Source organism: Phymastichus coffea, unplaced genomic scaffold (assembly GCF_024137745.1).
Source record: "Phymastichus coffea isolate CEN01 unplaced genomic scaffold, Cenicafe_Pcof_1.1 PCOF00002, whole genome shotgun sequence".
NCBI lineage: Eukaryota > Metazoa > Arthropoda > Insecta > Hymenoptera > Eulophidae > Phymastichus > Phymastichus coffea.
In genome coordinates this window covers 14,401,318-14,423,280 of record NW_026706813.1, presented here as the reverse complement: position 1 = coordinate 14,423,280, position 21,963 = coordinate 14,401,318, and the positions used below count along the sequence as shown (strand labels likewise).

The window sequence follows — 21,963 nt, the reverse complement described above, 5'->3', positions numbered from 1 at the left end:
TTAGCTTCACTACTTTTTCGCAACGTTCGTAAGTTTACAGCATCATTACTCTCCTAAGGATCGGCTATATTACAAATTCTTTTGTCATTCGCGTCGTATTGTCCGTCTTTAGTGATTTTATACCCTACACCAGGAGGACCTCGATCACTCTCCTCTTTATTCAATATACGTCCAAACACATCAACACTCATTTTATTACTGAGCAATATTTAGGATTCTCTTAATATATATAGCCAGCTTCACGTAATTCTTCAATAATTGAATGAATTTCATTAACATGACTAGAATTACAGGCGGTTTAGTCGGCGATAAGCAATAAGATACCTAATCTACTAATATTCCTTTTCTTGCTATTTTATAGCAAGGAAAAAGACCTCTTCCATCAATAGTCAATTTTCGCTTCTTAGCACTATAACTTAAAGATAAATTTGGACCAATATACTTTTTGAATTTATTTACACGCTTATTGCGATATTCTCCATTTGTTTCATATCACTTACGATGAGCGTTAGTGATTTCAAGAATTTTTATATAATTTTCAATATCCGATAAACTGATTAATTTAAAATTAGGTTCTTTTCGAAAGAGAAGTTCCATTAATCCAAGCGTCTTGCTGAATGCTTTATCATTCACAGTCACATTATTGTTTTGGAAAGAAATTGGAGAATTGTTTATGACATGTATTTTCATGCAAGCGAACGCCAAATGTATTGTCTAAATTACTTTTCTGTTGCGGTTCATGCAATAGTCAAACATAGTTTCCTACAATCGAATCATCCAATAGCTGTTGTCTCTGTTCTGTAGTTACATTTGAACTACTTTTATTCAAATTTATAGCAGTTGTATCAAGTGATGATTCATCATCATCATCATCATCATCATCATCATCATCATCATCATCATCATCATCATCAATAGAAATAGCAGACTCAAATGTAGTATCAAGCGGTTGTAGTACCTTCCTCAATATAAAACCCTTCCTCAAAAAATATAAATAATTATTAACATTAAACATTAACACGGAAGGGTTAGGTCAGTAATTGAAAGAGTTAAACCACGGATCCCCACAGATATTGTTAATAATTATTATCAACAATGTAATAAATAAATGAATGAGACAGAAAGAACTAGGTAGCGTACCTAGGGCTCCTCGTACCTTCTTCAATATAAAATCCTTCCTCAAAAAATATAAATAATTATAAACAATAATAATTATTATTAACATGAAAGTGTTAGATCACGGGACCAATGGGTTACGGCCCCCGGAGGGTTACATAGGTTACTAACAGGTCCAAAAAGTTAGCACCCAGAATCCTTTTTTTTAAGCTAATCGATAAACTAATTATACGGTTAGATATTTCGTCAGGATAGCAACAACTTTTCTCTTTGTCGTTTGTTGGTTCGTCCACTGGAAATCCTTAAAATTAATAAAATAAGTCTTAGGTGCTGGCCTTAGCACCCAAACCAAAGTTGCGGTCAAACCTAGAAAATATTAAGTAAAAAAATTCGTAAGTAAACCGATCGTTAGTTCGTCTTACGAACTAACAGTACTCATAATAAAATCATGACTAATTTGATTATTTAAGCAACTAAAAATAAAAAACTGTTTCGAATATTGGCTCACGTTCAAACGCCAAAGCGCGGTACGCATGCTTCCTGAATTATCCCCGCCGGTACCCGAACCCCCGCTCTTATTTTTTACTACACCTGTTTGATTTTAATACATCAGATCAAATCAAACTTTATATTAACATTAGTAAACATTAGTAACTAGTACCTATTGTCCAATCAATGGGTAAATGGAATTTAAAAAAGTTACGCTTCGCGTATTAATTACTCAAGTACGTAAAGAATTGTTCAACAGTGGCACTGGTAACTAAATAGCACACGAGCACACCGGTTTTCGTTTGAACACTTTTTTAACCTAAAAAAGTAGCTATTGTGATAAATTCATACTAAAAGTGCACTTTGCTAAATATTACAATCAGGAAGCATGCGTACCGCGCTTTGGCGTTTGAACGTGAGCCAATATTCGAAACAGTTTTTTGTTTTTAGTTGCTTAAATAATCAAATTAGTCATGATTTTATTATGAGTGCTGTTAGTTCGTAAGACGAACTAACGATCGGTTTACTTACGAATTTTTTTACTTAATATTTTCTAGGTTTGACCGCAACTTTGGTTTGGGTGCTAAAGCCAGCACCTAAGGCTTATTTTATTAATTTTAAGGATTTCCAGTGGACGAACCAACAAACGACAAAGAGAAAAGTTGTTGCTATCCTGACGAAATATCTAACGGTATAATTAGTTTATCGATTAGCTTAAAAAAAAGGATTCTGGGTGCTAACTTTTTGGACCTGTTCCTAACTACTTATTACATTAATTCTAATAGAGATAAACTATAGTAGTGTCATCTGTGCGCCTGCCTCTCATAGTTCTGCAGCATTCATTATATTATTTACACCTGGCTAAAAGACAGAGGCAGTGTAAATATAACTATTGTATGTTTGTTTGTAATGAAATTTTATGTGTTTAAGCGTTAGAATATAGTTTAGCGTTTATAGATTTGTAAGTCTTATTTAAAAGTGCAATTCAAATTAGTTTACACTTACAGTGTATTATAATAATTGTGTGATTTTAATAAAATTAGTTTAGTTTAGTATTTACTTAGTGGGCTCCTGTAGCATAGAAATCTTTAGGTTTCTATAGTCACAGTCTTTTTGAAGCTTATCAAGCTTAGTGCTACTGAGTATTTTTCTTTCAGCAAACTGTAATCTCTGGTTAATAGATAATTTCACTCAGATGCTTGGTCTGATCGAATTTCAATCTTACCGTCATTTAATATTGTCACGTCAATATCAACACCAATTTGTAATATAATCATTCCATCAACAGAAGTCTTTGGTACAGTTTTCTTGATACAGTTATTGAAGCTCTCATTACTGACTAGAATATCCACCCAAGCATTTTTCCAACATTTTTTTTGACGTCAGATCTTAATAAATGTTTTTGATGAAATCTATCACAGCACTAGAAAGTCCATGTGAATTTATCACAAGCTTGAAACCTAGTCCTCGAAAGATTGTTTCTAATAATTTAATATTATCTTCACGCTTATTGCAATACCCACAATTTTCTATAGCTGCATAGACTTTATGAACATCAATAATCCTGTATTTAGCATCTATAATTTCAGAATAAGAATAAACTCCCACGATGCAGAGCTAACCGCCGCTCCGTTAAACACGTATGAGTCCCACAGAGCATGAATTTATTCACTGAATTAATTCTTGAATTAACGCAAAGAATTAATATAAAAATAATTTTCTAAGAAAAGAAAATTATTTCTTAATTAATACTGAAATATTACAAAGAAATATTCTAAAATTCTATTAAAAATAATTCAGGTAATGATTCCTGTAAAAATAAACAAATTAATACATGAATTAATTTAGAAAGGATTTTGAAAGGAACCATGAATTAATTTACAACATAAAACTAAAATTATATCTTGAAATAATTAAAACTATTTCAAAATTGAACATGTTTCAAAATTATTTCGTGATATGATTTTTGTAAAAATACATAAATTAAATCATTCATTAATGTTGAATTAATTCAAGAAATATTATAGGTTTTAATCTCGAAACTAACGCAACAAATGATTCTGAATTCATTTAAAATTAATTTTTGAATTAAATGAAAATGCAAAATTTCGATTCACCCGAATTATTTCAGAAAATAATTCAAAATTATTTCTGAATTAATTCTTGATATGATTTTTGTAAAAATGCACTAATTAATTTACAAATTAACGTACCAATAATCCAAGAAATATTATAGGTTTTAATCTCGTAAAAAAGCTTTTGTACGCATTACTGAGCATATGAAACGTTCATGAAAGCACCTACCTTACCGGCATTTACAGAACTTGAAATATTGCAGAATCAAAGTTAGATTAAAAATAAAAACGCTCTTTTAGGGTGTAGATATATGTCCAAGAATTACTCAGTTCAAATTTCACACAATTCTATCGAGTGGTTCTTTCAAAATTTGGTCAAGCAGCACCAAATCTTAATTTCTTCGAGGTGTTATCAGGGGCGTTTCATATCTCCTTAAGGGAATTTTAATTCAGGATTATTTAAACCCCTAGCATTGCATTAAGCACTTCCATTTTTTATTATTATTCGTTAAAATTGAAAGAAATTCAATGTGAAAATTCGATAAGAAATCTGCTTTATGTAATATTTATAATGTATATCTAATATATATCCATATACTAGATAATATTAAAGTAAACATTAAATAAAATACTGTACGTTTATCAATTATTTTATTTCGTATTCTTCCATAATTATATAAAATATAGCACTTTTAATAATTTTTAAAATTTTACTTATATATTCAGTAAATAATTTATTTATAGTATATCTAGTTGTGTTATATAATTTTAAATATTTTCTATAATAATTCTAAAAGTAATTAGATAGTATTTTATAAAATAATTCTTGTGAAATGGATATAATCTTTTAAAATTATTTGAGTGAATCAATTCTGTATTAATTTTACGCCAGCTTTTTATTACTTAAGTATCATTTTGAAAATTAATTTTGAAACAATTCAAAATATTCTTACTGTAATGATTTCAAAATTTTTATGATAATATTTCATAAAATAATTCTTCTAAAATGCATGTAATATTTGAAAATTATTTCAGTGAATCTTTGGCCAAGCTTTATAGAGTGTGGCCGCAATCGCAGGCGCCGGGGACGATGAGAGAGTGAGAGAGAAGTATGACGTAGACAGTGCTTTATTCCTCGCCGAAGAGTACAAACAGCTGGCTCGAACGGCCAGTGACAAAAGTGTCGCAGATGAAGTGCACGCCGCACCTGGTGCAAGCAAGGGTCTTGCTGAACAAAGCGATGGCCAGGAAACAGCACGCACGGCCAGCCCGACGGTACCACTCCTACTACTTGTTCGCTGCAGGGCACGTCGCCCTTATATATTAGCAGCGCGACGGTTGAACGCCACCGCCTCTCGTTGCTCTGGTCAGCGAGAAAAGGCTTAGGCCGCTTAGGCCGCTTAGGGGTGCTGATCGGCTTAGCGGGATTAGCAGCATCAACAGGACTTGAGCCGCCTCGCTCTTCGCGCCAATCCTGTTCTCCCCCTAAACCTGGCTCCCTAAGCCTGTAACCCATAGCGCAGGCGTTGATGTTGCCTCCGGTCGTGCCCAGGTGATGGCGGCACTGGTTGCACACCGACCGCCACAAATCAATTCTGTATTAATTTTATGTCCGCTTTTTATTTCTTCAATATCATTTTGAAAATTAATTTTGAAACAATTCAAAACATTCTTATTGTAATGATTTCAAAATTATTACGATAATATTTCATAAAATAATTTTTCTAAAATGCATGTAATATTTGAAAATTATTTCAGTGAATCAATTCTGTATTAATTTTATGTCCGCTGTTTATTTCTTCAATATTAATTTTAAACATTAACTTTGAAACAATTCAAAATATTCTAACTGTAATAATTTCAAAACTATTACGTTAATATTTCATAAAATAATTCTTCTAAAATGCATGTAATATTTGAAAATTATTTTAGTCAATTAATGTAATAATAATATTCGTTATATTTCTGAAGGAAAAAAAACGGACATAAAATTAATACAGAATTAATTCATTGAATTAATTCTAAAATAATTATATTATTTCATGAATTAATTTTGAATTATTTTAGAATTAATTCATGCTGTGTGGGGTATACGTGTCTCCTTTTCAAATAGAGTTGAACTCACCTTAAACCTAACTTGTGACACTCGATCTACTCGTATTGATTTCAATATGGATGTATGACGCATATTTTAAATTTTTTAAATCCATATGAATTATAAGTTCTACATAAGATTTGGCATTGCGTCTTGGGACCGAATTCGATATGGATGCCAATTAAATTTCCATAATATTTTTTAACTAAAATTTTATGTAGATAAACATAATGTTTTTTCAATTAGTATCTTATTTTTGATAATTTTCAATAAACCATCATAAAAACTTGTTAAATTTTTTGTATATGGTTTATTTATTTTAAATGATTTTTGAAAGTTATTAAATGTGATTAAATTTAAAAAAATTTCAATCACAGTGAATTATATTATTTTAAGATTATTTAATATTCACATGTTATCTTTTTCTGAATCAATTTCAACTGATATTTGGAAAGTAGAGATTCACGATTAAAAATGATTGGTTTATATTTAATAATTTTTACTATTTTTAGCAAGGTATTGACTTAGCTTAAACATATATTTTTACATTTTTCCAAAGAATTTGTACCTTACATATTTACATAGATATTTTAGTCATAAATTTTAGGTGACTTTTAAAAGTAAAATGTTTTTGTTAAATTTAACCAAATGATTTTTTTCAATAGAGTTTATCAGAAATGGAATCATTTTAAATATATTTTAATAGTAGGGATCTTTATAGATTTACCTATTTATCATACTTAATTGTATAATTTATAATATGTTCCAATATGTTCCAATACATTTGAAAAGAACAAACTTATTTTCGTATTTTATTAAATATTTTTCAATATAATGTAAAAAGATCAAAGTAATAATACTTTTAATTAAATTTAATTACGTACATTTAAATTGATTTTAATGATTAATTTTTAATCATTCTGCTATTCAATTACATTTTCTTGCATTGCTTTTAATATATTCTAATACCTGTGTAGAGAGTAAATTTATCAATCGCAATTAATTGAATAACTTGAATATATTTTAATGAGTTGATGGTATTTAAATTTTTAATTACATTTTATTTAATTTTCTAAATAAATTCAAAACCTTGTTGATAGAAAACATTTTAATAGAATACCTAGAAACATTATATATTGTTAGTGAATTATTTGACAGAAATCTTGCGAAATGATCAATCGTAACCTATATATGAACCAACTAGATATGTAAATCGTATTTTCATTAATTCAATAAAGTCGACAAAATAAAATTCAAGTGGTGAAAAGATTCTCGAATATTTATCAGTAAATATAAAAAAAATCTTTTATCAAGCATTTAGCAAATTAATCCGCTTTTATCATACCTAATATTTTTTTCCGATAGCTTTGTCTAATATTAACGAGGGAGACTTTGACATAAATTATCGACCAATATTATTTCCAATATTAATTAGAAGAAATATTAAGTGCATTATATCAATAGGAAATACTTCCATATTTCGTCGAAACGTAAGACACATACTTAGTCAATTCTATGATGTACTAAGCTCTCAAATCTTCCCTTATTAGAAATATGTGGCAATAATTAATATATAATAATTGTGATTAATAGATTTTAGTTTAAATAGTGTCATTTAAATATATATTTATAATTTGTCATCTTGGGAAATCAATCAATCTTATATATTATCCTGTTTTTTATAAATAAACACAAAGATTAACGATTAACCTATGTATACCGATCCGTATTAAGTGATATTTAACCAAATTGAATCACCTATCGTATCAATTTGTCACATAGAAAACCATTCAGTTATTTATTTATTTACCTATTATTATATTTTTTCCAGACGAATTTATCATGAACTATTTTAATTACTACTTGTTTATTAAACTTACCGAACTTTTACTCGAGATAACAATTAGATGATTGTATAAAAAAGAAAAGTTCTTTGTATTTCTTAAAATTGAAATAAAGTGTTATTTAATCACACAAGAACTGCAGATTTTTGTTCATTCATATTTTATAACAATATCTCCAAAAATAAAAAGATTAGTGATTAACAATGTGTCTATTGATTTTATTAGGGTGGAGTACACCGGCAATGTATACGATAAAACAAACATTGTACAATATATCCTTTTTTAGAATTCCTATTTCTTTAATCAATGAATTCATGATAATCGAAGTCAATTAAATATTTTAACTTCATTTAAATAACAATATTATTGCAAAATAAATTAATAAAAATTTTATTTATTCATTGATAGAAATTTTGAGTGAGTTGACTTCATATGATTATTTCGATGAAATTTCTTTTAATTAATGATTAAAAGTTAATATTAATATCAATCACATGATAAATTATTAAGTAATTTATCATTTGATCAATCAAATAATCTTCATATGAAAAATTATGTTATAACAAACAGTAACTTAAAAGCGAAATGTTATTTTAGTCATGTGATGTGATACACTTTTGAAGTCAATTTCAATTTAATCGTGTAGTTCATTGTATAAATCTTCATGTGTGATTTGTCATATGACTAATCACATGATTTATCAAATATGTGATTTGTCACATGACTAATCACATGATTTATCAAATGTGTGATTTGTCACATGACTAATCACATGATTTATCAAATATGTGATTTGTCACATGACTAATCACATGATTTATCAAATAATGGATGACAACTTATCCGAAACTTGTACCAAACTTGCGTTTGGATAAACTTTTAAGTTTTTTACTGGGGTATGCAACAATACATTCGAGGCACCAAATTTCTTTTCGTGGCTTCTAACATTTTGAGTGTGATTGAATCAAAAGCGACTTTCAGCCTAGTTTCAAGATCTTTTATTTTTTTACCTCCGTACTATAAACGTATTCATTAACAGCACTCCAGAGAAAGAAATCTAGAGGATTAAGCTCTGGTGATTAAGGAGATCATAAAATTGTACCTTCTTGACCGATTCATCTATCTGGAAACATATAATTGAGTACTACTGTCATTTTCTGACAAGGCTATCAATAATCGTAACAGATCGTTTTTGTAGAAAATCATGGTAGTTCCGGCAATTCAAATTTTTTGACACTTCTACTTGACCGATTTTAATTTAGAAGGCCGACCGTTAATAAATGAGCCGTTTATTTTGAAAGTGACCTAACTCCGTTTTTCAATTTTCTGCCGCTTACAACCGTTACATGTACAACTTCATGTTATTTATCAGTGACGCACTTCAAATTGCTTATATTCAGAGAAAATAATACATTTCTTACACATAAGTTTTCCGAATTAATTGAATAACTGAGCCGTGTAGTTTGAAAATGGCCTAAACTTTCAATATCTCGATTTGAAGATGAATGGAGTTAGGCCACTTTCAAAATAAGCGGCTCAAATATAAAATAAAATATGAATAGTCCTAGTATAATCAAAGAGCCCAGCCGGGTAAGCATGTGAAAAGTGCCCTTAGACCTTTCGAAAAAGTGACAAAGCCCAATGTTCCGGCTTATAATGAAACCCCCTCTGCCAAATTTTCAGACCCATATTGACCCATGGGGCAAAATGGGACACTATTTTGTGGTTTTAGGTTTTTTGACAATAGCTCGGTTGGTTGTGAAGATACTTAAAAACTGTAAATACAAAAGTTGTAGGGTTTTTGAAGAGCTACAAACCTATAAACACCAAATGTTTTTTAGCGCGAAATTCAAATTTTTAAACCATTCGAAAATTCCAATTTAACGCCAATTTTGTCCATTCATACCTGCAACTCCGAAAAAAATCTTGAATGTTTCTCATAGATAGAAGTACATGTGTGAATTTTTTCAGATTTTTATAGGTGGTAGAAGGTACCTAAAAAAAATAAAAACCACTAAAAACGAATAAAAAATCCAGTTTTTCGATTCTAGCTCCTTTTGGTTTCATTCCACGATAAAATCAATAGCACCATCGTATTCTACGTTAAAAAATACGTCGAAAACATGCATAGCACTTTTATCATCAGACCCATTACACCCTAAGAAATCGACGACTAAATTCCCAATCTTAGCCTGCCCACATGTAATACATGGAAAATCGAAGGTCGCACGTTTCATTGTCGATTTTTCATTATGCGGTAGAGCTAACGATGAAAGTATGATACATGTTTTCGACGTATTTTTTAACGTAAACACAATGGTGTAACTGGTTTTATGGTAGGCCTAATCCCGAAAACGATAAAAGCGAAAAATTGGTGGAAAGCAGCTGCTTTCCAGTAGTTTTTCGATATTTTTTTGATTATAGCACTTTTCAATTACATTCTACGATAAAACCAATCGCGCCATCGGGTTCTACGTTCAAAAATACATCAGAAACATACATCATACCTTTATTATTAGTATCATTATACGACGAGAAATCGACTATTAATCTCTGAAACTCCGTTGAAAGGCTGAACCCAATATTATTATTATTCCTGGCTACATGCATGACTTATGTTTACTACTCGCACCTTGATAATGATAAAAAAATATTATTTCCCTGTTCACGACGAATTGCTAAATATTTTAGGATGTTCTTTGTGAAAAAAATCTGTAGGATTTTTCATCAGATTTTTGCACTATTTGGTACTGCGGCACTGTTGAATAAACCACGTAGTTTTAAAATCCCTATTACTTACTTTTATTTTGCACCCGAATCTGTCGAAGCTGTAAAGACTAAAAAAGTGTATTTCCTTATTTGGGAGTAAAATCTATGTAGTGTAAAAACATATTTGCTTCAGAATTTATATTTATAAAATCTTTAATTTAAGATGAACTAATAAGCTACATACATAATATAAATAATTATTTACATATCTGAATACTTTATACGAGGTGTGTTCAAAAAATAACGAGAATTTTCGTTTTATGAAAAAAATATTTATTTATTCATCTACATTAATGTTGTCGCCTTCAAAGTAGTCCCCTTCGGATACAATACACTTATGCCAACGCTTTTTCCAATCCTCGAAACACTTTTGAAACTCGATCTTTGTAATAGCTTTTAGCTCTTTCAGCGATTCGCTTTTAATGTCATCTATGCTTGTAAAACGACGGCCTTTTAATGTTCTCTTTATTTTTGGAAATAGAAAAAAGTCACATGGAGCCATATCTGGCGAATATGGAGGCTGAGGCATCGTTACAGTTTCGTTTTTGGCCAAAAATTCACGAACAAGCAATGAAGTGTGAGCAGGCGCATTATCGTGGTGCAAAAGCCATGAATTGTTTTGCCACAAATCCGGGCGTTTTTTTCGGATTGCTTCACGCAAACGACGTTGAACTTGTAGGTAGTACTGCTTATTGATTGTTTGACCTTGTGGCAAGAATCCATAATGCACTATGCCATTAAAATCGAAGAACACAGTGAGCATAACCTTCACATTCGACCGTACTTGTCGAGCCTTTTTCGGTCTTGGCGATCCAGAATGCCTCCACTGGGACGATTGAGCCTTAGTTTCGACATCATATCCGTAAACCCATGTTTCGTTACCTGTTATAACACGTTTTAGTAGTTCTGCATCGTTATTGACTTCATTTAGCGACTCCTGAGCAACTTCCATTCGCCGCTGTTTTTGTTCGAAATTCAACAATTTTGGAACGAATTTTGCTGCCACACGTTTCATACCCAAAACATTCGAAAAAATTTGATGGCATGAGCCAACTGATATGCCAACATCATCAGCGACTTCTCTGATTGTGATTCGGCGATCGTTCATAACCATTTCTTTCACTTTTTTCACGTTTTCATCGGTTGTTGATGTGCTGGGTCGTCCGGGTCGTTCGTCATCTTCAACGTTTTCGTGGCCATCTTGGAAACGCTTATACCACTCATAAATCCTTGCTTTACTCATATCAGACTCACTATATGCCTTTGTTAACATTTGACAAACTTTACTACACTTTATTTCATTTTTTACGCAAAATTTAATACAAATTCTTTGATCCTTTTTTTTCACAAACGAAAATCGCCGAGCTCGAAAAACACGTCTAAGGTTAGCGGCTGCCACTTAAAAAGTAAGCAATGAATATTGCTGAAAATTTTATCGTACTTCAGGGACATGTGTACCAACATAATAAAAAAAAATTTTATACAAGCGGACTCTCCAAACCCGCGAAATTTAAAACATTCTCGTTACTTTTTGAACACACCTCGTACATTGCGCTCTCTGCTTTATAATCATCCCTCGTGAATAATATAATATCAAAACTCATTGCACGTTACGTACTTTTGCTAAAGGGAAGTAACGTCTATTCAATGTATCTAAACAGTTAAATCTATAAACAAATAAATATCAGTGTTGAACAATCAATCTTCGTCGCTGTCGTCGTTGATGACGGGTGATACTTTTTCAACGGCAAAAATAGAGCTCAAGATTTCTGCAGGCTTTACTATTTTGGAAAGATATCTACCATGCGAAAGGTAATAAATAACAGCAGCAATGTGAGCACAGCAACCAATAGTGCGGTTACCATTTGCGCATTCGCAGTAGTGTCTCCTAATGCCCTGATAGCCTATAGAATTTGGTCGGTAGTGTATGTAAGAGCTATATGTTTTTCGACTGACGTGCCTCGATCTCACTTGGACTTTCAGAATTTCATTTGTTTCTTTTAAATAGTAAAGTTCAATTTTGTTATCTTCGTCCATCATTTCTGCCAGGTAAGATATGGACTGTTGCAATTGATAGGTCCCAGTAAAAAATATTTTTAAATCTCTTTCTGTCAATTCTGGAAAGTCTAACAGTTGATCTGATGTTATTAACTGGAAAGGTATTTTTCTCCTACTCCAGTGACCAGTTTCAACTTCTGAACCTAAAGTATTCTCCAAATGGCCTAGCCGGATAAGATGGTCGAAACTGCTCCCAACGGTTAAGCCAAGCGGAATATGGCATCTTGCAGGGCTTGATTAGAAACTCTTCTGACCAAATTTTCAGACCCCTAGGTGGCCAGGGGCACCCTGTAGGTCCAAAAAAGGATCAAATCGTTTTTTTGAGATAACTCGGCTTCTATAATAACTAACGGAACCAGCCGAACGGCAAAAAATTTGTCTTAGAAAGATCTATATACTAGAATTTTTCCAGATTTTTTGGCGCCAAATTCAAATTTTTAGAACGGTTTCTAATTTTTAAAAATTGAAAACAAAAAAACAAAAAATAACTCCGAGCTTGAAAAAATTTATTTTGTTTATTTTATATTCTTCTATATACTCAAATTTTTTCAGATTTTTTCAAGTGGTGGAACATCGATAAAAAAATTAATAATCATTTTTCGATCATTTTTCGATCATTTTTCCTACGTTTCCGACGTTTCACTCAATTCCATCGATCGAAAATCATTCATTTTTCTATATTTTGTCAATTCTATAGTTTTTTTTTTTTTTTTTTTTTTTTTTTTATGGTGGTAAAAAAACAGGATAAATCCTCATGGACCATAACGGTTGGAGTGTGACGGCAGTTCACCGAAGCTACCCACCTACACTCTCCCACCCGCCGTGTGACGTGACTCGCTGATCCTCTCAGACCGGGCTGTTTCAAGCGATCTATCAATCGAACGCAAGGAGCCTCCGGGTCGTCGAAGACCAGCTGACCGCCCAAATCCCGCTTCTCTTCAACCGGAGGGTAAACCATCCGGGGAAGAGTAGTAAAGTCCACCTACACCATTCTCCAGCGGGGAACCGCGTAAGCATTACTTCCCGCTGGAGAACCGCGTCAAGTCCTCTCGTTGTCCACGGGTCCTGTATCGTTTCGTTACGTCCGTTTATTCACATTCATCCATTTGTTCATACCATTTACTCCCGCATTCTTCTCGTCTAACACTCGACTTCCAGGCAACCGTCCGCCTTTTTCCCTCGTAGGATAGTCTCAACGTACGTTGCCGTTACCGTCCAGTAGTCTTTGTCTTGTAGCATCTTTGCCACAATGTTGTTGGGCGTGATGTTTCCAAGCGTCGTCTCCAGTCTTTGCCTTTCGTCGTTCCAGTGTGAGCATTTGAAAAATGTATGCTCTGCGTCATCACATTTGTATCCACAGTATTTACAGTCGGCGCTGTTAACTTTGTTTCTGTCAAACAGATATTTCCTGAAGTACCCGTGGCCGGTAAGAAACTGGGTCAGGTAAAAATTCACTTCCCCAAATTGCCTCTCCGTCCACGGTCTCAGGTCGTCAATGAGTCGTCTAGTCCATGCTCCGTTCGTGCTCATCCTCCATTGTTTGTTCCAGTCCGTCATCGTCCTAGTTCTTTCGTCCTGGGCAGCTTCCGTTCTGGTCATGTCGCTGTTTCGTTCGTACACGCGTTTCCGCTCTCTGGCGAGCATGTTTATCGGGATAACCCCCGCCACCACCAGGACAGCCTCAGCCGAGACTGTCCTGTAGGCGCAGGCTATCCTCAGTGCTCCCTGTCTTTGTACGTTTGTCAGTCGTTTGCAGTATTTCTTGACCCCCAACGCGTCGGCCCACACCTCCGCCCCGTAGAGCATGATCGAGTGGGTCGTTGTCATCAGTAGTCGTCTCTTCCATTGTCTCGGTCCAAATGTATTTGCCATAAGACGACTGAGAGCGGAAGTCCTCTCTGCCGCCTTCCTCGCTGTCTGTTGTATGTGCGGCCAGAAGGTCATCTTCGTATCTAGGGTCACCCCCAGATACTCGACCGCCCCACTGGTCCGCAGCGATACCTCTCCGACTGTCATGGGAATCAGGGTATTAATCCTGCTTCCCGTCAGAAGGATGAGTTCTGTCTTGGCCAGGGCAAGGCTAAGTCCGCGTTCAGTCATCCATCTATTGATTCGTAACATCGCGCGGTTCAGAAGCATTTGCGCCAGCTCCGGGGTACGGGCTATTATCACCACAGCCACATCATCGGCGTAGGCAACCAGCTCCACCCCCGGTGACATCGGTAGTCTTAGTAGTGCGTCGTACAGTATGTTCCAGAAGTCGGGTCCAAGGATTGAGCCTTGGGCGACTCCTGCTGTGATTCGTCTGGTCACTGTTCTGTCGGTCGTCTCGTATCGAATCCATCTGTCGTGTAGGTACTCCCTCATCACCCGCATCAGGTATTCGGGAACCCTGAAAGTTTGTAGGGCCTCCAGAATATCCCCCCACCGAGCGGAGTTGAAGGCATTCCTGACATCAAGAGTCGCGAGAAGTACTATTGGCCTCGCTCCGTAGCACACGAGCCTCGTCCGCCGAAAGGCGTCGGTCACTTGTCGAATCGCCCCTATAGTTGAGCAGCCCCGTCTGAATCCGTACTGGTTTCCTGCAAGTCCTCCGTTTGCAGTTACCGCGTTCGTCAGTCTTGGTTTCAATAACGCTTCGTAAAGTTTACCCGCTGTGTCTAGAAGACTCAAGGGCCTATAGGAAGACGGACTATTCGGCTCTCCTTTTCCTTTATGCAGGAGAACCAGTCTAGCAGTCTTCTATCGTCTGGGAAAGATGCCCGCACGTAAGACCGCGTTATACTTATCCAGGAGGAGTCCTGGACGTACGCTCACGATCTGCTGGAGGATCTCTCCCGGTATACCGTCTGGTCCGGGTGCCTTACCAGGCTTGATCGTGGACACAGCCTTAATAAGCTCTGCCCCGACAAACTCTGGCACTGTCGTCTCTTGTTCGTTCGTCATTTCTTCCGTCTCTGGTTGGTTTGGGAAAAGTCCATCTACTATTGCTTTCATGGTGTCTTTGTCTTTTGGTTCAGAAGGGCCAAGGGCCCCCAATTTCTTGGTCACAATCTTGTAGCCAAGTCCCCAGGGGTCCCGCTCCACTTCTTCACACAACTGTCTAGCGCATCGGTTTTTACTGTCCTTTATTTTAGTAGTCAGTCTCTTACGTGCCATCTTGTACGCTGTCGATAGTTCGTCCGCGTCTGGTCTGCTCTTTTTCCGTGCGCGGTTCATCCTCCGGCGGCAGGCAATGCATTCCCCACGGAGGAGGCCAATCTCGTCCGTCCACCAGTACATTGCTCGTTTGTGTGTTCGGCCCTTGCGTCGAGTCATCGTGGCGTCGCACAGTTCCGTTATCAGTTCCGTTGTCTTGTCCGTTATCCATTCGGCACGCTCCCGCAGACCAAGCTCTGCCGGGACAGACTCGGCGGGTAACGGTGCCTCCCTTAGCAGTTTGTCAAACAGCTCTCTATCTTGTCGTCGTAAGTTCCAATACGTTGAAGTCCTGTCTTTAGTTTGTCCGTTTCGTATGTTCGTCGATTGATTTGTCACCTCAAAGACGATGTGCTGATGATCGCTGGCTGTATAGTCCTCGGTCACCCGCCATCCTCTTATCCGCGACGAGATCCTGTCTGACGTCATCGTCACATCGGGTATTGAGTATCCGAAGCCCGGTCGTCTATAGGTCGTTGTCGTCCCTTGGTTGACCACTACCAGATCAAGCCTTGCCGCCATTTCCAGAAGCAGTCTTCCTCGTTTGTCCGTCGTTGTCATACCCCACTCGACCGCTCTCGCGTTCATGTCTCCCGCGACGACAAAGTCACCCGGGAGACCTGTGAGGGCGTCTTCCAGCTTACCGACTTTTTCCTCGTACACTGCCATCGTGCAGTTTGGGGTCAAATATACGCTAACGTAGGTGACGGAATCTACCCTCACCCACGCGTAATCTTCCCCCCTGCCAGACGCTTGTATTCTCCTAGCCGGTTTGCCTTTGACCCATATGGCCGACGTACCGAGGGTATTCGAGAACCAGCCGTCCTGTTCTCGTAAGTCCCACAGTTGCTCGCTCAGTATCAGTATGTCTACGTTTCGTTCCTTCGCTGTCTGTGATATAAGCAGCTGGGCTGCCTCGCACCTACGCAGGTTTCCTTGTAAGATTCCTGTCATTGTCGTGTCTGCTTCCGGCACTCCTCCAGCGCTGCCCGGTAGGCCGCGCACGCTCCCGTTCCCGGGACGTGCGCCCTCTCCGTTGCACGCGCCTCGGAACATAGGAAGCACGTCGGCTGTTTGGTGGGGCAGGCTCTCCCGACATGGCCGGTCCCCCCGCACCTCCAACAGCACTGTCCTCTGTCAGGTCCTGTGCAGTCCGTTCGTCTATGTCCGTATCCGAGGCACCGGTAGCACCTCGGGACCGTCAATCTTTCTCTCAGCCGACAGTTGACCCAGCCGATCTTGATTCTGCCCTTCTTGAGCGTCAATTCTATAGTTACTGCGCTTATATATGATGTCTTTATACCATCTAAATGTAGATTGAAATTGAGTTACTGAATGTAGGTCCTTATTTTGGAGTCTTTGTCTTGAAAACGCGTAGAGATTATTTTTTGCAAATAATTGTATTTCTGATATCAATGAGGCATTTTGCCTTGTGATTTCTCCGGGTAAGATGGCGAATACCTGGGGACAAAAATGTACAGGATTCATATGGGAGTCGGATATACTATCTGGTTCAGCATTTTTTCTATCTTGGGAGGCCGAAATTAGCGGGTTATCGACCGAGCATTTCGGCCCGCAAGACATAAAATGTCTTATGGAGCTGGAGATTCCTTCAAGTTGAGCTGCTACATCTATTGAATGTGAAGTATTTACTAGTATCGTTATTTTATACATATTCCAAAGTGAATGATTGATTCTAATATTCATAATTTTATATACAAATTATTTCACTCTTGATTGCTGTGTTTACGTACTGTAATTCAGTATAAATGTATCAATTTGTAATAACAACATGATCTGAAGAAAAGTGGAATGCGGACTCGGCCTGAAAAAACGGACCGGTCGAATTTATTAAACAAACTCTTGACAGCCTTAGACCTAGGTCAAACGTACATACTTCCTGCATCAAATCAAATAACAACCGGCCTTTGAAAAAAAAAAATGTTTTGTAACTGAAGGTTTCCTTTTATGTAATTAAATCCATTTTATTTAATATACAGTGAATCAGTGGAATTTATTTTCAAGAAGAAAATAATCTATAACAATAATAATAGATTCAGGATTTGAGCATAGGTGTGTAGATTTTAATTATTTATGTGACTATTTTTCAATAAAGTTTATGAAGCATATTAAGAAATTATCATTGAAATCAATATGTACAGAAAAGATGGAATATATTTATTTATTTTACAGTAAATAAAAACTCCAAGTTTCTTCTCTATTAATAGTATTCTACCTTTAATACGTTTATATTCATTCAGTAAATTATTGAATACATTTACTGAAACCATGTATCTTTGTTTGTTTATTATAATTTCACTACTCTTTGGTATTTGTAAGACTTCAAATCGGGTGTTCTTTTAGTTGAGCTATAACAAAAATAAAATATCCAATTTTTTTATTAAGCCTTACATGTTGATATTCCACTTCATATTAAAGTCAAAATTCCACCCTAGATAATAACAACTTCCTGTTAGTTTTATTCTATTATTTGCTATAAATATATTCTAATCAATGGACACATTGTTACTGCGTACCAAAAAAACAGAAGTTATCAACATTTTGATTCGACATTTTGATTCAACACTTTTCAAAAATATTCAAAAATATTCATGAAGATCCACTTCATTTCCATTCGAGTTTTGTTGAATAAAACCTGTAAATAATAACAAAGCACTCACAAAGAGTCATATTCTACCTATTATTACAATACTAGAGTTCATCAATACTTATCTGAATGGGTGTCATGTTTTTGAGTATACATTGAAAACTGTACTTATCTTATTACTGAAAACAATTAACTCACACAATAATATTAACAAACATGCGAAGTATGCAATCTATTAAGAAGAGTAGAAGACAAGATACTGTAAACAGTAAATATAATGACATGTCCAACTAACCTTAATGCTACAGGGGGTCTAGGCAGAGTGTGGCCAAACCGCGTCTCTCTCGCTGATTGGTCGAGCCAGTTTTGGGACAATATGGCGTCCATCCCCATGCATTAGTATATCTATATATATATATAGTGCAGCTTCGTTTCCAGTATGTTTACGTTATGGACTGAAACTATTGACGTTGATTCTTGTTGATTTTTACATTCGCATCGATTTAGTAATTTAGTCAAGTACTTGATAAAATAAAATGATGTGTTGAAAACAATATTGCACCTCGCTGACATTGATGCAAATGCTTTGATTTGCATTATTTATTATGTATTTCTATATATATCCATATTGCTATAGACGTAGATGGTTTATTTTTGCACTGAAGTTCCATTTCAATATTCATTCTTTTTCATGTCGTGTATTAATCAGATGAATAATCAAAAAGTGAAACCCTGCATTGAAACTAAAACCTAAAGGTATTTCATTTTGGCTTGCGCGCGCTCGTATGACGTCACATTTGAGACAATATGGCGGCCATTGGCCACACTCTACCTAGACCCCCTCTATTTAATGCAATCCAACAGACCTTTATTATTGTGTGACAGATCGAGACGTCACGTGTCGTAATGGGCATGAGGTATGATCGTATGGATCGTATGGATCAATTTATTGTATTTTAATAGTGTAGAACCTAAATCATTTCTTGATGAAATTAAGTCATTTTCGATAAATATATTTTTTAGATAAACCAACGCCCCATGATATAAAACTTAATGTTTCATCCGTTTTCTATTTCTTTCTACTATAAAACTCAATATGTTTTATATAAGTGATTTCTATTCAATTTCAGGTTCATTATGTCTTCCACTACAAATACAAAACAACGTTACAAAAATTGTATTAGATGCAACTTGAATGAAAGAAAATCAACGGGCTACAAAAGGTTTATTCAATCACAATCTGTGGTGGATGATTTGAAAAAATGTCTTAACGTTGATGCTGAAATTGACGATTTTATCTGTAGCAAGTGTTACGCTGTTTTTTCATGTACGAGGAGTAGGTTGACAAAAGAAGAGACGACAACAACAAATCAGTCTGAAGATAGAGTATCCCAATCGTTCAGCCAACTATCTGTTTCTTCAACTAATTCGTCTCAACAAACTGATCCTGGAGATCCTCCTATATTGTTTACTGAACGAAAGATAGTCGAGGAAGACGAAATAGAATTACCTATACCAAGATGTATTGCCACACATAAATATTGCTGTATATGCAGAAAAGATCGTAATCTTATGGCAGTACCAATGGAAGCCCGGTTGCAAGTTTTCACTGTGAGGAATATTTTCATTCCCGCTGGTAATCGATGTTGCAAAGATCATCTTATTAAAAAACGTTTATACTGTAATACGTACGTTAATAATTTAAGCCCGAACAACGTTGCGTCACAAATTATTTAAGGGGAAAGGCTCGGAAGGCGCATTCGCTTCGTCGCGAAAATTTAACGAGGGCTATGTCGTCCGGTAATATAGATAATCGCAATTTAATCAATTATAAGAGAGACAGGTTCGAACAGAATAAACTCATCAATTCTAATATCTTTCTCTTTATTGCTACAATACTATACATTCGGCGTTTGACGTGTGCGTCGGCCGAGTCCGGGCTAAGTTCGTTCCGTGCGAATGAACGCACAGGAAACAGAACGTCACCTTACAATTTGTCCCGCGAATTCCGCGAGGGCGATGCGAATTCACGCATCTAACCACTCGTCCGCGTCCGGCCTATATGATGCTCGGAGAGAGAGAAATCGAGGCGCGCACCGATAAACCAAAAAAGGTACCTGACCTTGAGAGGGAGTGCTGCTGCGGAAGTCCACGTCCTCTGAGTAAGCGATGTAGTTCTCGAAAGGCAGGATTCTCGATGCAGCCGGTCTTCCTTCTTGCTGATGGTCACTCTATGGTACTCAACCGCACAAACACTCGTTATGGTCGCGAAGCTTGACTAGCTGGCAATTAATTGCCGGTCAAAACTCTACTGCCCGCGATCTCGCGCCTTCCGCGCTTTCTTACACGCTCCTCCCTATAGGTACTCAAAACGGCCGAGCGCCGCCGGCTACGCACACATGTGCGGCTCATGCCGGCGACACTATTTCTCTCTCTCCTCCTCTGCTCCCCGCTCACGCCTATCCCTCCAGCGCCAGGTATCTCCGCCGATCAGGAATCAGACCTGCAACAAAGCCACATCGTGCGTCGATACTCGGTTTTACTCAACCAAGACCGATGTGGCAGCGGCTCAGGGGAAGGCACGCGGAAGAGAGAGAGAGGCGAACAGGGCGATCGAATCCAACGATCGATTCGCCCGTCACACCCCCTCCCAAGTCCAACGATACCCCCGATCATCGGTGGACGACCACCTCGACCTCCCCAGCACCACCGCCATCGGCCTCGGAAACTCAGAGGGACAAAACGGAAATAATACAAGGGCAACACTCGCACACGCCAACAATCATACTCAACATTCACTCCAATTAAATATAACCTTCACCACTACTCACCCATTTGCCTTAATCGGCACTCCGGGCATCAGGTGTGCTGGCTTGCAACGCGAAGCGTCGCAGCCGCACCATCCTGATGTATTCGGCCGTGGTGGGGCGGCTAGGATTAACCGCCCCAGCCAATCTACCTAGTTCCTGGGCCTGTTCGTCCGTCCACGGCTCCTCAAGCGTCGACCCTACCACCTCCGCTCGGGGCTGAAGAGGCTCCTCAGAGGGACCAGGGGCAGGATCAGTCCTCTCCGAATCGTCGCTGGATCCCGGCGGAGTGCGTCGCAGGGCAACCTCGGCGTCTCGCTGAAGAGAACTCGCAGCCTGGTGTTCTAGCCGCGCGTCCTCTCGCAGCCTCAAGACTGCATCGTCCGGACCGGCCAGCTCAGCTTCGAGAGCTCGTTTCCTCTCAATTCTTTCTCTTCGGAGACGGCCACCACGCCGCTGCTTCTTCTTACGCGGCTCGGTTGCCGTCTCTTCTCCGGCCTCCTCGCTACGAGTCCCTCCACTCTTCTCCCTCGGCGGTTGAGGTCCATCCGCCTCCTTGGGCTGTTGCTCCCCAGACGCCCTGGCTACAGCGTCGGCCCCCGCTCGAGTCCGCAAATACTTCGCGTAAGCGGCCGCGCATCGCACGCGATGGGCAACCGTCGCATCCAGGCGCCCACAATTCCTGCAGCATTCTCGCGGGTTCGGCGGCTCCGGGCATCTCGAGCGGCGATGCTCCCCAGTCCGGCAATTGAAACAGGTAAACGGCCGCACGTCCAACTCCCGGTCGAACGGCACCGAGTTCAGGCCGGCCAGAAAGGTGCCCGTCAATCGGCCCATCACGACGCCCTCCTCCCTGGCTCCTACTGCTGGAGTCTCGACGGGAAAGGCGTCCCGCAACGGGGCC

At 37.4% G+C, this 21,963-nt stretch overlaps 1 protein-coding gene across 2 annotated transcripts in view; it reads right to left on the bottom strand.

Moving 5' to 3' along the window:
• The window catches only part of LOC131663323 (UDP-GalNAc:beta-1,3-N-acetylgalactosaminyltransferase 1-like), a 214,779-nt gene extending 206,970 nt beyond the window's left edge, over positions 1–7,809 (bottom strand). For both annotated transcript variants that reach the window (XM_058933679.1, XM_058933695.1), the window contains exon 1: positions 7,656–7,809. The gene's annotated coding sequence lies outside the window, so the exon portion shown is untranslated. The remainder of the gene's footprint in view (positions 1–7,655) is intronic.
• Between the last annotated feature and the right edge of the window lie 14,154 nt (positions 7,810–21,963).